This window comes from Apium graveolens, chromosome 8, assembly GCF_009905375.1.
Source record: "Apium graveolens cultivar Ventura chromosome 8, ASM990537v1, whole genome shotgun sequence".
Classification (NCBI taxonomy): Eukaryota; Viridiplantae; Streptophyta; class Magnoliopsida; order Apiales; family Apiaceae; genus Apium; species Apium graveolens.
In genome coordinates, this window is record NC_133654.1 from 52,343,778 (window position 1) to 52,356,352 (window position 12,575).

Consider the following 12,575-nt stretch of genomic DNA (forward strand, 5'->3'; position numbering starts at 1 on the left):
GAGTGGCCTTGCCACTCGGAATTTCAAAAGCGTATATTCATCGGTGTAGGAAATTCATCATTGTAGTAGATTCAACTCCATTAATTTTAAAAACTATCACATGTCAACTTTTCAATAAAAAACTTTTCAACTCTCTAACATCTTTATTGTTTTTACTTTTTCGTTAATTATATTTATTATTCTTAATCAAACAAATTGTTTCGAAAAATTTATTTATATATACATATTTATATATTGTATTCATTATGTTAATATATACATATTTATATATTATATGGAAAAAATACTTTTTTTTATTATTTTGAAAAGATTCCAAAATGGGCTCATAAAGTAAGATTATAAATTGTCATGGTTAAGCAACAAAAATCATCTTTTAATGCATTATAATGTATGTGTAAAAGTAAGTAAACTTATTTATATAGATTATTATGATTCTTATAATCTTTCAACCTAGTCATCTAAAATTAAACTATTACAAATATTGAATAAAATCATAAAGTTTAATTTATATCATATGATAATCTCAGTGAATAAAATTTGCTTTGGGTTATTTGGATTATTGATGAAAATAAAATGGATGGTATGACAATAACTATGGGCAGTTTTTGGATTTCTTAAAAAATATAATTTATGACTTAAATTTGAAAAGTACTATATAAATGATATTAACATCGTAACTTATAAGTTATTTAAGCGTTTGGATAATTTCACGTATAGGTTACTTATAAGTTTTTTAAGTGTTTGGTAAATCATCACTTATAATTTATAATTATTTAAAAAAACAATATTTTAATATAATAATTGAATACATGAATAAAAAATTTAGAAAGATAAAAATAAAAAATAAATTTTGAAATACAAATTAATAAAAATAAAGAGTTAAAAAATACAACATTTAAGTAAAAACTAAAAAATAGTAGTAGTTTTGAAGCTGCTAGAGTTCGTAGTAAAGAACGAGACAGGAGATATTAGAAGATTATGGATTTGGATCATTGAGAAACGGGCTTGAAACGAAAATGTACCATTCCACCCACTTTCTATTTTTATCATTTAAGTGAAGAAATGACCATCAACTTAATATTGCCAAACGGTCGGCATGAGTTGAAACTGGGCTTTGGGCCCATTTAAGGTAAATGGGCAGTTGTCAAAAATGCACTATCAATAATAATGAGAATGATATGATACTTGGATAACTAAAATTTTGTTATGCATACTTGGATATATACGAAGCCGCATGATATTTTTTTAAGTTAGATTTTATTAAATTGTTGTCGTATAATATTTTCACACTCCCCCACAAACCGTCTATACACTGATAATAATGTCCAACACTAAAACAAGCGTATATTTTTTTTTACTTTTAATTTACGTATATGTCTAATATATGAGATCCGGTGAGTTATAAATAACTGATAAAGTTAATTATACTCACGTGAGCATTTTTTTTCATTCTCTTGATTATTTTCTAATCACATTCCTTTGTATCTTCATCTTAATAAAAAGTCTGTGTGCCCAAAGAGAGGTGATTTGGATTTGAGAATACATGGTTGCGAGAAAATGGGTGTGTCAATATTGTGGAAAGGTGTTGGAAATTTACAGAAGGGAGAGATATAATTGACAAATTGAGCTATTGTGGATATGAATGAGGTGAGGGTGTTCATAAGGAGTTCAAAACAAGATTCAGAGGTGTAGAACTAGTCTAAAGAAATTACGAAGTTGACGAGACTTATCAGGGATTGAGCTATATAACAATGTCCAATGGGGCTACTTAAATCTTTTAGAGAAGCAAGAAATTTACTGTAAGCAACGTTAAAAACAGTTTTGGCTGCAGATGGGAGACTAGAACACACGATTTTTCTACACTTATGCCACATCGGGAGGAAACATAACAAATTATAGTGTATAAGAAAGAGTGATGGTCAGTGGCATGCTATTAAGGAAGGGATTCAAGGGGTTGGGGTTGGGGTTGTAGTGGACTGTTTTCATAGTTATTTCAGTCTGCAGCAACGTGAGGAAAATTATCTAGTAGCGAAAATGTTGCATAATTATCAAATCAGGAAAACATGAAGTTGGTGTCGGATATTAATGAAGAGGAGGTTAAATCAGTCGTCTTCTCTATGCAGCCACACAAATATTTGGGCCCGGACGCGTTAAATCCTGCTTTTTATCAATCATTCCGCCATATTGTGAAGGTGGATGTGGTGGATTTTTGTAAACGGTTCATGATTATGGAGGAGTTACCAAGCTTGGAAAATCGAACCCTAATTTGTTTAATACCTAAAGTGAAGGAGCCTCAAATAAAGGCAAAATTCCGCTTAATCTTGCTATGTAATATATTAGTACGTATTTTATCTAAGACGCTGTCTAATACACCGAAGAGTTATATCAGTTTCATTGTATTAGACATGTAAAGTGTTTTTATCAAAGACCGTATGCTAACTGATAATGCACTTCTTACTTTTGAGATGAATCATTTTATGAAATGACGTACACAAGGTAAGATCGGGCTAGCTGGCTTAAAAATTGATATCTCGAAGGCATATGACAGATTATAATAAGATTTTTTGTGAAATATGATGGAGAGGTTTAGATTTCATATTGGGTGGATTGAAAGAACTGTGAATCTTGTACGTTCAGTAACATATACTTTTATGCATGATGGTGAACAGTTTGGAGCTATAATGCCTCGACGTGGATTACGCCAAAGTGATCCAATCTCACCATATATTTACATTCGCTGTGCTGAGGGGCTTAGTTCGATCATTAAAAGAAATGAGGATGCTGGGATATTACGTGATTGTAAATTGGGTAAAGATGCACCTATAATTTCATATCTTTTATTCCCTGATGATTGTTACTTCTATTTCAAGATTGTGAAATCTGAGGCTAATGTAATGAAGAAAATTTTAAACCGGTCAGGTCAGGTTGTCAATTACAATTAATCCATAGATTAATTTTTCTCCAAAAATGTCAACACAAAACAGGGAAGAAATATGAAATTAGCTGGGTGTATTGGAACACGAGAGCCCAGGAAAATATTTGGGGCTTCCTATGCATATTGGTCGAGAGAAAGTAAGTGTATTTAATTTACTCACCGAGAAAGTGGAACAAAAATTGTAGGGGTGGGGAATAAAAAACATCTTGAAGGGAGGGGAGATTTTTTTGTAAAAAACTATAGCACAATGCATTTCAAATTTTTGTATGAACTTGATGCTCATCCCAACTGAAGTTTGTGAAAGTATAGAGCAAAAAATAAATACCTCCCCGTGGGGCAATAATGACAAGAATAAGGGAATTTAATGTATGGCTTGAGATATAACGAGGTAAAAGAGGCTGGTGGTTTGGGCTTTAATATATTGAAAGAATTGAATAAAGCCAAGCTCGGGAAACAAGCTTGGAGAATCATGAACAATTGCAATCCGTTAGCCACACAGCTAATGAAATCAAGGTACTTTCGAAGCACATATTTTCTGAACGCAAATTTAGGTTGTAATTATACCTATATCAGGAGGATCATTCTTAAATCTAAGGATGTTATTCAGAAAGGCTTTAGGCAGATAATTGGCATGAAAATTTGGGAGGTGCCGTGGTTGCCTGTCACGAGAAGGAATATTTAACTACTGAGATGCCTGGAGAGTTAAAACATGCTATTGTATGTTCCCTTTTTGAAACAAATCAGAGAAGATGGGACATGGAGATATTGCAAGAGTTGTGCAATGATAGAGATCGTAATCTCATATTAAAGGTATGTATACGGAAACAATTATGGACATTTTCAAGCGAATATTTAATACTGGGACTACTGAACAATGTGTTTTGACATGCCTGATTTGCTGGGGATATGATGTTATCGAAATACTGGATATGAGAGAAACTTAATATGGCTATTTTTTGTGTGAAGTTGATGGCCTTAAACTTGCTCAACGAGTGGAACCGAATGTTAAGAGATAAAAAGATTGAGCACAAAATACACTCTACGGGAACTAGGAAGACCCTTGGAAGGATGGATAAAGATTAATACTGATGCAGCTTGCAAGAATGGTGGAGAACACATTGGTATTGGGCGTATTGTGACAGATGATTGGGGATGTTTTGTTCGATCTCGTAGCAGTGCATTGCATTTGATATTCCAACCGAGAGTGGTAGAAGCTATATGTTTCAATGAGTCTTTGTCTTGGAATAAATAGTGAACGAATTTAAAGGGCATATATGAGACAGTTTCTAAAGTTTTGGTGGATTTCATTTATTTTCATTTATTTTAGACGTCATAAATCTTTCTTTGACAATGATTGTATTCAGAAGTTTAAACACTTTGAGCAAATGTTATTAGTTGTATTCGTGTCATAAATATTTTAGCCTATTAGTTAGCACATCTTGCGTATTCTATTCCAAGTCTGATCTTCATGAGTGGTATATAAGCGCTCTTTAATATATTACTTATAATTTTAATTTGAATTAAAATTAATGTATACAAGTAATTTAAAAAAAATTCATATATCGTTGAAGGATAAATTTTTCTAAATTAAATCGAGGATGATTTTAACATCTGATCTTGAAAATAAAGTTAATGATGAAACCATATATTTAGAATTTCATAATATGACAAAGACATATTTACAAATTCATCCCAGCATTAATATTTTGTTTCGAAATATCTAGGAAAATTAAATATCGAAATCAACCAAAAATATAGTAGTGTTTAGACCTTCTCGTCGTTGATGTTCACTAGAACATGAAATCAAGCGACATACAGTGGCGGATATATAGCAAACCATGGTGTGTCGCACAATATTATATTGATAAACAAGTTTTTTTAATCCTATGCCTATGTTAATGTTTTATTTGTTCTCAGCTTCTTCATCTCCCAACTGCCCACAAGTCTTTCTACGAAGAGCAATTCTCAAAAGTTAGATTATATTCCTATTTAGTTATTCTTGATAATTAAAAATAATAAAAGTTTTAATATTTTTTACAGAATGGTAGATTTTTGAATAAATAATAAGTTCAAATGTGTTTTCGATAAATTTATAAAAAATAGTTTTTTTAATACTTTGATTGTATCAACTTTATCAATAATACATATACTTGCTCCAACTATTTTAAACTTCATTTTATGAAAATAAGAGTGAAAATAAGTGTGAAAATAGGAGAAATGTTTATTTTATTTAAAGTTAGAATTATGCACAAAAATAAAAAATGTGATGAAGCTAAATTTTGATATATACCTAATAAGTATTTTAATTTTAATAAAATATAAATCACACAAATATTTGACATCTGAATAGGGACATCTGAATAGGGCTATCAAACGGATAATTCAGATACGGATATCCAATATCCGTATCCGGATCCGAATCCAAAAATTCGTATTTGTATCCGAATTCGGTAATATTCAAAGAATAATATCCAAATCCGGATCCGACGGATACTATTTGGATATGGATAATATCCGAATCCGAATTCAATTTTCAATCAGATTTTTATTTTAATATTAAAAATTGAAAAAATTGGAAATTTTTAATAAAAAATAAAACTTCATTAAAAAAAATTAAATTAAGAGTTAAAGCGATTTAATCATATTTTTTCAAAAAATTAATTTTATTTATCTTTTCAATATAATTGTTATATTTAAATTATTGAACTAAAGTGATTTTTTATATATGTCTATAAAATTTTTATGAATATAATATTTAATATATATATATATGTATATATACACATACACGCACTATAAATTTAATATAATAAATTTTAAATTATATATATATATATATATTTGGATTCGTATTTTATCGAATACGAATATTTCTATATCTGTATTCGTATCCATATCCGTAATTGCCGAAGTCGAATACAGATAATATCCGTTTTATTTCGGATACAAATAATATCCGCTTTATTTCGGATATCAATACAAATTTTTCGGATGAATATTAAATTTTTCGAATTTTTTTAACAATCCTAAAAAAAAATTAAGTGGTAAAACCTTATGTCAAAATATGTTCCAAACTATTGGAATCAGCGCGTTGTCGAAGAGCTAATTCTTGCAAAGAAATAGTGGATGACACACCATCCCGATTTTTGGATCAGACTACATACATGAAGATGAAGACTTATATGATGTACTCATGCATCATTATTCAATAAGTGTATGATTCCCCGAGTGCCCTTTGTTAATAAGTTGTTTACCTGTAAAAAAAAGAGTTTTTGTTGTGTGTGTTCATGGCACGCTAGCTAATATTAATCTTATACATTTTTTATTAGTTACTTTTATTAATAATATTTTTTTGTGAATACTGGATGTGAGCTCTGTTCATTATTATAAATGAGATAAAGACTATTTCAAAAATGATATACCTAGAAGCTTATTTTAATCTCACCAAAGAAAAAAAAAACTATGGAATGTACATGAAGAATAAAAGATAAGAAAGTGTAGCTTGATAAATTAAGCAATATCAACAAAAAATACAGCTAATGTATCGTAACAATTGCACAATAATATTAAAATCCAGTTAAGTTCCGTATAGAATTAGGTAAAGTCGGATTTAAAATTGATATGTTCAACTCTCCTGTGTTAACAATTTATTTTGAGTACTCTCGTGGGTTAACATGATATATTCACCTTTTCTCTTTCTTTAAAATTGGATCTACATACGGAAATAATTATTAATTATGAAGCAAAGTAGATACTTCTTCAAACAATTTTATGGAGAACAAAATGATATATTGTGCATGTGGGATCCCAATCCTGTCTCCCTGTACTTAAATACAACGTTTATGTATGATGAATAATTAGACCTACTTGTATTATTAATATATATATATTAAAGTATACGTGAATGAATAAAGAATACATGCGCATACATGTACGATCTCTATGGGATATATATTTCAGGTTATACGAGGAAGAGCACAGCGGGGTACCTAAGAACCATGCATGTTCTCAAGTACATTATACATCTAACGTCCCGCTTGATTTAGTTTAAAGTTACTACAAGAAAAAAGGTTAAAAGCCACCGGTCCAAAATCGGTTGCTTTTAGCTATAAATGACCGAAATCGGTGGATTTTACTTTAGTAAAATCCACCATCCCCTGTCGGTAGCTTTTAACCTGGTTGAAATTATTTTCAGCGATGGAATTTATATAAAAGCGACCGCTTTTTTGGTTGCTTTTATTTCAGGTCAACTTTTCAGCTTTCCCTTCAATATTTTGATAAAAATTTGAACCTCCCGCTCTTGATTTTCGTTAAAATTTAAACTTCCCGCTTCTAGATTAAAGACACCAAAGTCGGTGGCTTTTATATGGTCAAATATTGCAACCAAAATGACCAGGAGCCTGCCATTTATTCTCAATTTTCTGGTCTCAATTTCCTAGAATTCTTACGAACAAAATCAGATTTAATAATAAAGGCTAAACACAAGAAATGAGAAACAAGCTTAAATGAAAACAAGATAATAGTGCATCAAATCTTAATTACATTCATTCCCCCAAATCTGTTAAAAACTATCACATAAATACCAAAATATTACATCAACGTTAAGATAAATATTCCATAGTTTACTTAAAAGCACCAAGTACCAAAAGTGCACCAAGTACCAAGAGTAAGTGACTGGATGTTTAAGCTCATAAGTTTAAACTTATCATCAAATCTGCTAATAGGCAATATCACGTCAAATATTGTAAATTTGAATATCGCAACACAGATAGACTTATCAAGGAATCAGTTATCATGTGATATTCCATCAACCATTGGAAATGCTCAGGTGCCAAACTTTATATCCTTGGCAGATAACAACTTGCAGGGACCAATTCCAAATTCATTCAGCAATCTAAAAGACCTAGAATTCTTGGATCTTTCCACAAACAACTTGTCTGGAGAGATACCATAATCCTTGGCCACAATCAGGTATTTAGAATATCTGAATGTATCTTTCAATATGCTGCAAGGAGAAATTCCTACCACCGGATCTTTTGCAAACTTTCTAGCTGATTCTTTTGCACATAACATGGACCTTTGTGGTGCTCCTTGGCTTAATGTTCCACGCTGCAAATCTCAGAGGGTACCAAAGTCAAAGTCAAAATTCGTGCATTTGCTAAAGTACATACTACCACCTACATTATTAGTAATACTCACTAGTTGTGTGGTCTATATCTGGGTGAGCAAATACAAAAGAAATCGAAGTATATCAAGTGGAACAGAGTCATCACTTGTTTCATGGAGAAGGTTTTCGCACTATGATCTTCAATGAGCAACATAATCGTTTAGTGAAAGAAATTTACTTGGGGACAGGTGGCTCTGCATCTGTCTTCAAAGGAACACTTTCTGATGGGACAATTGCTGCTGTAAAAGTTTTTGACATGCAGTTTAAAAAATCAATGAAGAGTTTTGACTGTGAAAGTGAAGTATTTGTGAATATTCAACATAGAATTCTGTTAAAGATTATCAGCAGCTACATTAATTTTGAATTTCGATCCCTGGTCTTAGAGTACATGCCTAACGGCAGCCTAGACAAATGATATAGTGTATACATTAGGTATGTTTATTATAGGTATTCGATAGGTTATATATCTAATAGTATGCCTGGAGTAATAAATATATTAATAGTATTATTACTATAATAATATTTATCAATAATAATGTGTGATATACTTAATATTATAATATTGTCCATAATACAGTAATAGATATTTCAAGGCTGACTTATATTACTATTTATCAATTAATATACATAATCAAGTATGATTATAATATGATACCAATATCATTAATAATAAGATATATTATCCTAACACTAGAATACTTATATTAATAGTACTATTACTATAATATTATTTATCAATAATAATGTGTGATATACTTAATATTATAATATTGTCCATAATACAGTAATCGATATTTCAAGGCTGACTTATATTACTATTTATCAATTAATATACATAATCAAGTATGATTATAATATGATACCAATATCATTAATAATAAGATATATTATCCTAACACTAGAATACAAAGTATTCTAGTGTTATTAATAAATAACACTGAATGCTATATTTCAATAATAATTATATAATGAAGTAAATTAGTAGGCATTTTAGTTTCAAGGAGCAGGAGATTAAGTTATTACTACTGTTAACGATGTTAAGCAGCCATTTCAAAAAAGTCAAATGAAAATCCAATCTTAGTTAAAAACATATCAGCTGCCATTCATACCTGTCTGAGCAGAGAATTGCGCGTAAAGTATCACACAATGCATCTGTCACACTGACTTTCTGCTTGCTCGCCAATTAGTAGCTTCACCAACATACATTATTGTATTCTATGCTTAGGCTTTTGGCAGCCCGGGTTTTACTAACTCTGGTCCGCTATGCTCAATGATATCATGCCAGCGGCTTATATACTACCCGCTTTCTAAATCACCACTACTCTGTAATATGCAGAAACAAGGGATGAAAGAAGATGCAGACCTACCTCACTTAGTTTAAGGGTTGATCACGATATAACAAATTAACGATATTATACAATAATCAATCATTATCGTTTTTGATTGTAATGGTATAACCGGATATCTTCTCTACTTCAATAGAATCAAAGTTAGAACTTTCAGAATTAAGCTTTGCATTTGACATAACATACTGAATAAAGTATAAACGTAGTGTAAAAACCAGAGTAATATGTTCAAGTATATACATGAATTTTGATGATCATAATTACAAACTGATATACGGATAACTCAATTATATCTAAAACTTAAATCCACAACTTTTTAAACTTATTCTGGACTATATGCCTGTAGTCTGGACTAGTTTGCAAAACATATAAACAAAAATCTTATTAACACTAACACACTTTTCACTTATATTAAGCCATATAATCAGACAAAAACACTTAAATAAATTATTTAACAAAGTTAAAAATCTAGAAATCACAAAAACAAAAAATATTTTTGTGTGTGTAGAATACCATTGTCATGGATCTCAAAATCTTGAGATCTCAAGTCAAAACTAGAATCCATTTCATCATCTTCTTGAGGCCTTTCTTGTTTTCTCAACTTTTCAACTCCCATTAACATACTCCTCAACTTCCCAGGAGAAAACCCCCCTCCTCCACTTCCCTGAAAATCAACTGAAGAGAACCTGAAACGAAAGAGAGAGAACATAATAAGTCGAGTTTAAGTAGAGAAACTTCGATTTGAACCCTAATTGAAATATAAAACCCCAATTTGAAGAAACCTTAATTAAAACTTTCAAATTTGACACACAACCGTGTCCAGAGAAGCTGAAATCAATTAATTTGAAGACTCCATAACTAGATCTATACTTAAACTAACGAGAGGGAGAAAAGAAAAGTTAGGAGAGAGAGGAAGAGAGAGAGGTGGTTGGAAGAGCGAGAGAGACAAAGAAGGGTTAATAAAAACAGGGTTAAGTGAAAAAATGAATAGGCGGCTCGTGAAAAATGAAATAATCAGCGCGATTTAAATTTACCTGTATTTTAAAAATATTTTAAAAATTTTATATATATATATATTAAACAAAATATCTTAAATAATATTTAAATAGCTAACTCATTTATTAATAAGATTTTATTTATTTAAAAATGTATTTATCACTTGTATATTATTTATTTATTTAGGACTCAAAGTAATACTTAATTTTTTCTTTTACATTAAAAATTTAACATATTATTAATTTAGTAAAATAAAATATTACTTAAAAAATAAAATATTGACATCTATATGATTAGATCCTAAAAAACAAAAGATATATATATAAATATATATTAGTGATTCAACTAAAACTACTTACTAGTGTCAAGTTCTCTATCAATATTTTGTTTTTTTTTTAAATATTTATAAATGATGCAACCGTACGGATGTCAAGAACTGTATATATTGGAGATATGACAAAATTTTCAGAAAAAAATTAATTTATTTGATTTGCTATTTTAACAGTCAACCAATGATTTAACTAGTACTACTTACCCGTGTTTAGTCTCATGTTGATGTTTCAATTTTTTTAAAAATATTTCATTTCAAAATAACTTTATTTGATTTGACATTTTAACAGTCAAGCATCAGTTTGACTAGTACAGCTAACTTGTGTTGAATCTTGAATTAGTGTTTCGATTATTTTAAAAATATTTTTCAACGATCCATACGTATGGATTTCAATAGATATATATATTAGTGATATAACCAAAATTTCATATCAAAATAAATTTATTTGATTTGACATTTTAACAGTCAAGCATCAGTTAGACTAGTACAACTAACTAGTGTTGAATCTTGAAATAGTGTTTCGATTATTTTAAAAATACTTTTCAACGATCTAACCGTATGAATTTCAATAGATATATATTAGTGATATAACCAAAATTTCATATCAAAATAAATTTATTTGGTTTGACATTTTAACAGTCAAGCAACAGTTTGACTAGTACAGCTAACTAGTGTTAAATCTTGAATTAGTGTTTCGATTATTTTAAAAATATTTTTCAACAATCCAACCGTATGGATGTAAATAGATATATATATTAGTTATTTAACCAAAATTTTATATCAAAAATTTTTTATTTGGTTTGACATTTTAGCAGTCAAGCATCAGTTTGACCAGTACAGCTAACTAGTGTTGAATATTGAATTAGTGTTTCGATCATTTTAAAAATATTTTTCAACGATCCCACCGTATGGATGTAAATAGATATATATATATATATATATATTAGTTATATTACCAAAATTTCATATCAAAATAATTTTATTTGGTTTGACATTTTAACAGTCAAGAATTAGTTTGACTAGTAAAGCTAACTGGTGTTGAATCTTAAATTAGTGTTTTGATTATTTTAAAAATATTTTTCAATGATCCAACCATATGGATTTCAATAGATATATATTAGTAATATAACCAAAATTTCATATCAAAATAAATTTATTTGGTTTGACATTTTAACAGTCAAGCATCAATTTGACCAGTACAGCTAACTAGTGTTGAATCTTGAATTAATGTTTCGATTATTTTAAAAATATTTTTCAATGATCCAACCGTATGAATGTCAATAGATATATATATTAGTGATATAACCAAAATTTCATATCAAAATAAATTTATTTGGTTTGACCTTTTAACAGTCAAGAATCAGTTTGACTAGTACAGTTAACTAGCTTTGAATCTTGAATTAGTATTTCGATTATCTTAAAAATATTTTTCAACGATCCTACCATATGGATGTAAATAGATATATATATATATATATATATATATATATATATATTAGTTATTTAACCAAAATTTCATATCAAAATAATTTTATTTGGTTTGACATTTTAACAGTCAAGCATCAGTTTGACTAGTACATCTAACTAGTGTTGAATCTTGAATTAGTGTTTCGATTATTTTAAAAATATTTTTCAACGATCTCACCATATGGATGTAAATTGACATATATATATATATATTAGTGATATAACCAAAATTTCATATCAAAATAAATTTATTTGGTTTGACAATTTTAACAGTCAAGCATCAGTTTGACTAGTAAAGCTAACTAGTGTTGAATCTTGAATTAGTGTTTCGAT

At 29.2% G+C, this 12,575-nt stretch overlaps 1 long non-coding RNA gene across 2 annotated transcripts; it reads right to left on the reverse strand.

Annotated features, from left to right (window-relative positions):
* Positions 1-7,424: 7,424 nt before the first annotated feature.
* On the reverse strand, positions 7,425-10,422 carry LOC141677809 (uncharacterized). Of its 2 annotated transcripts, XR_012557537.1 has the most exons (5): positions 10,231-10,422; positions 9,962-10,134; positions 9,212-9,425; positions 8,135-8,341; positions 7,425-8,044 (listed from the first exon to the last, which is right to left on the reverse strand). It is a non-coding gene; the product is annotated as an uncharacterized LOC141677809 (long non-coding RNA). The 2 variants fall into 2 exon arrangements; XR_012557536.1 differs by having other exon boundaries at positions 7,425-8,341; positions 10,231-10,421.
* Between the last annotated feature and the right edge of the window lie 2,153 nt (positions 10,423-12,575).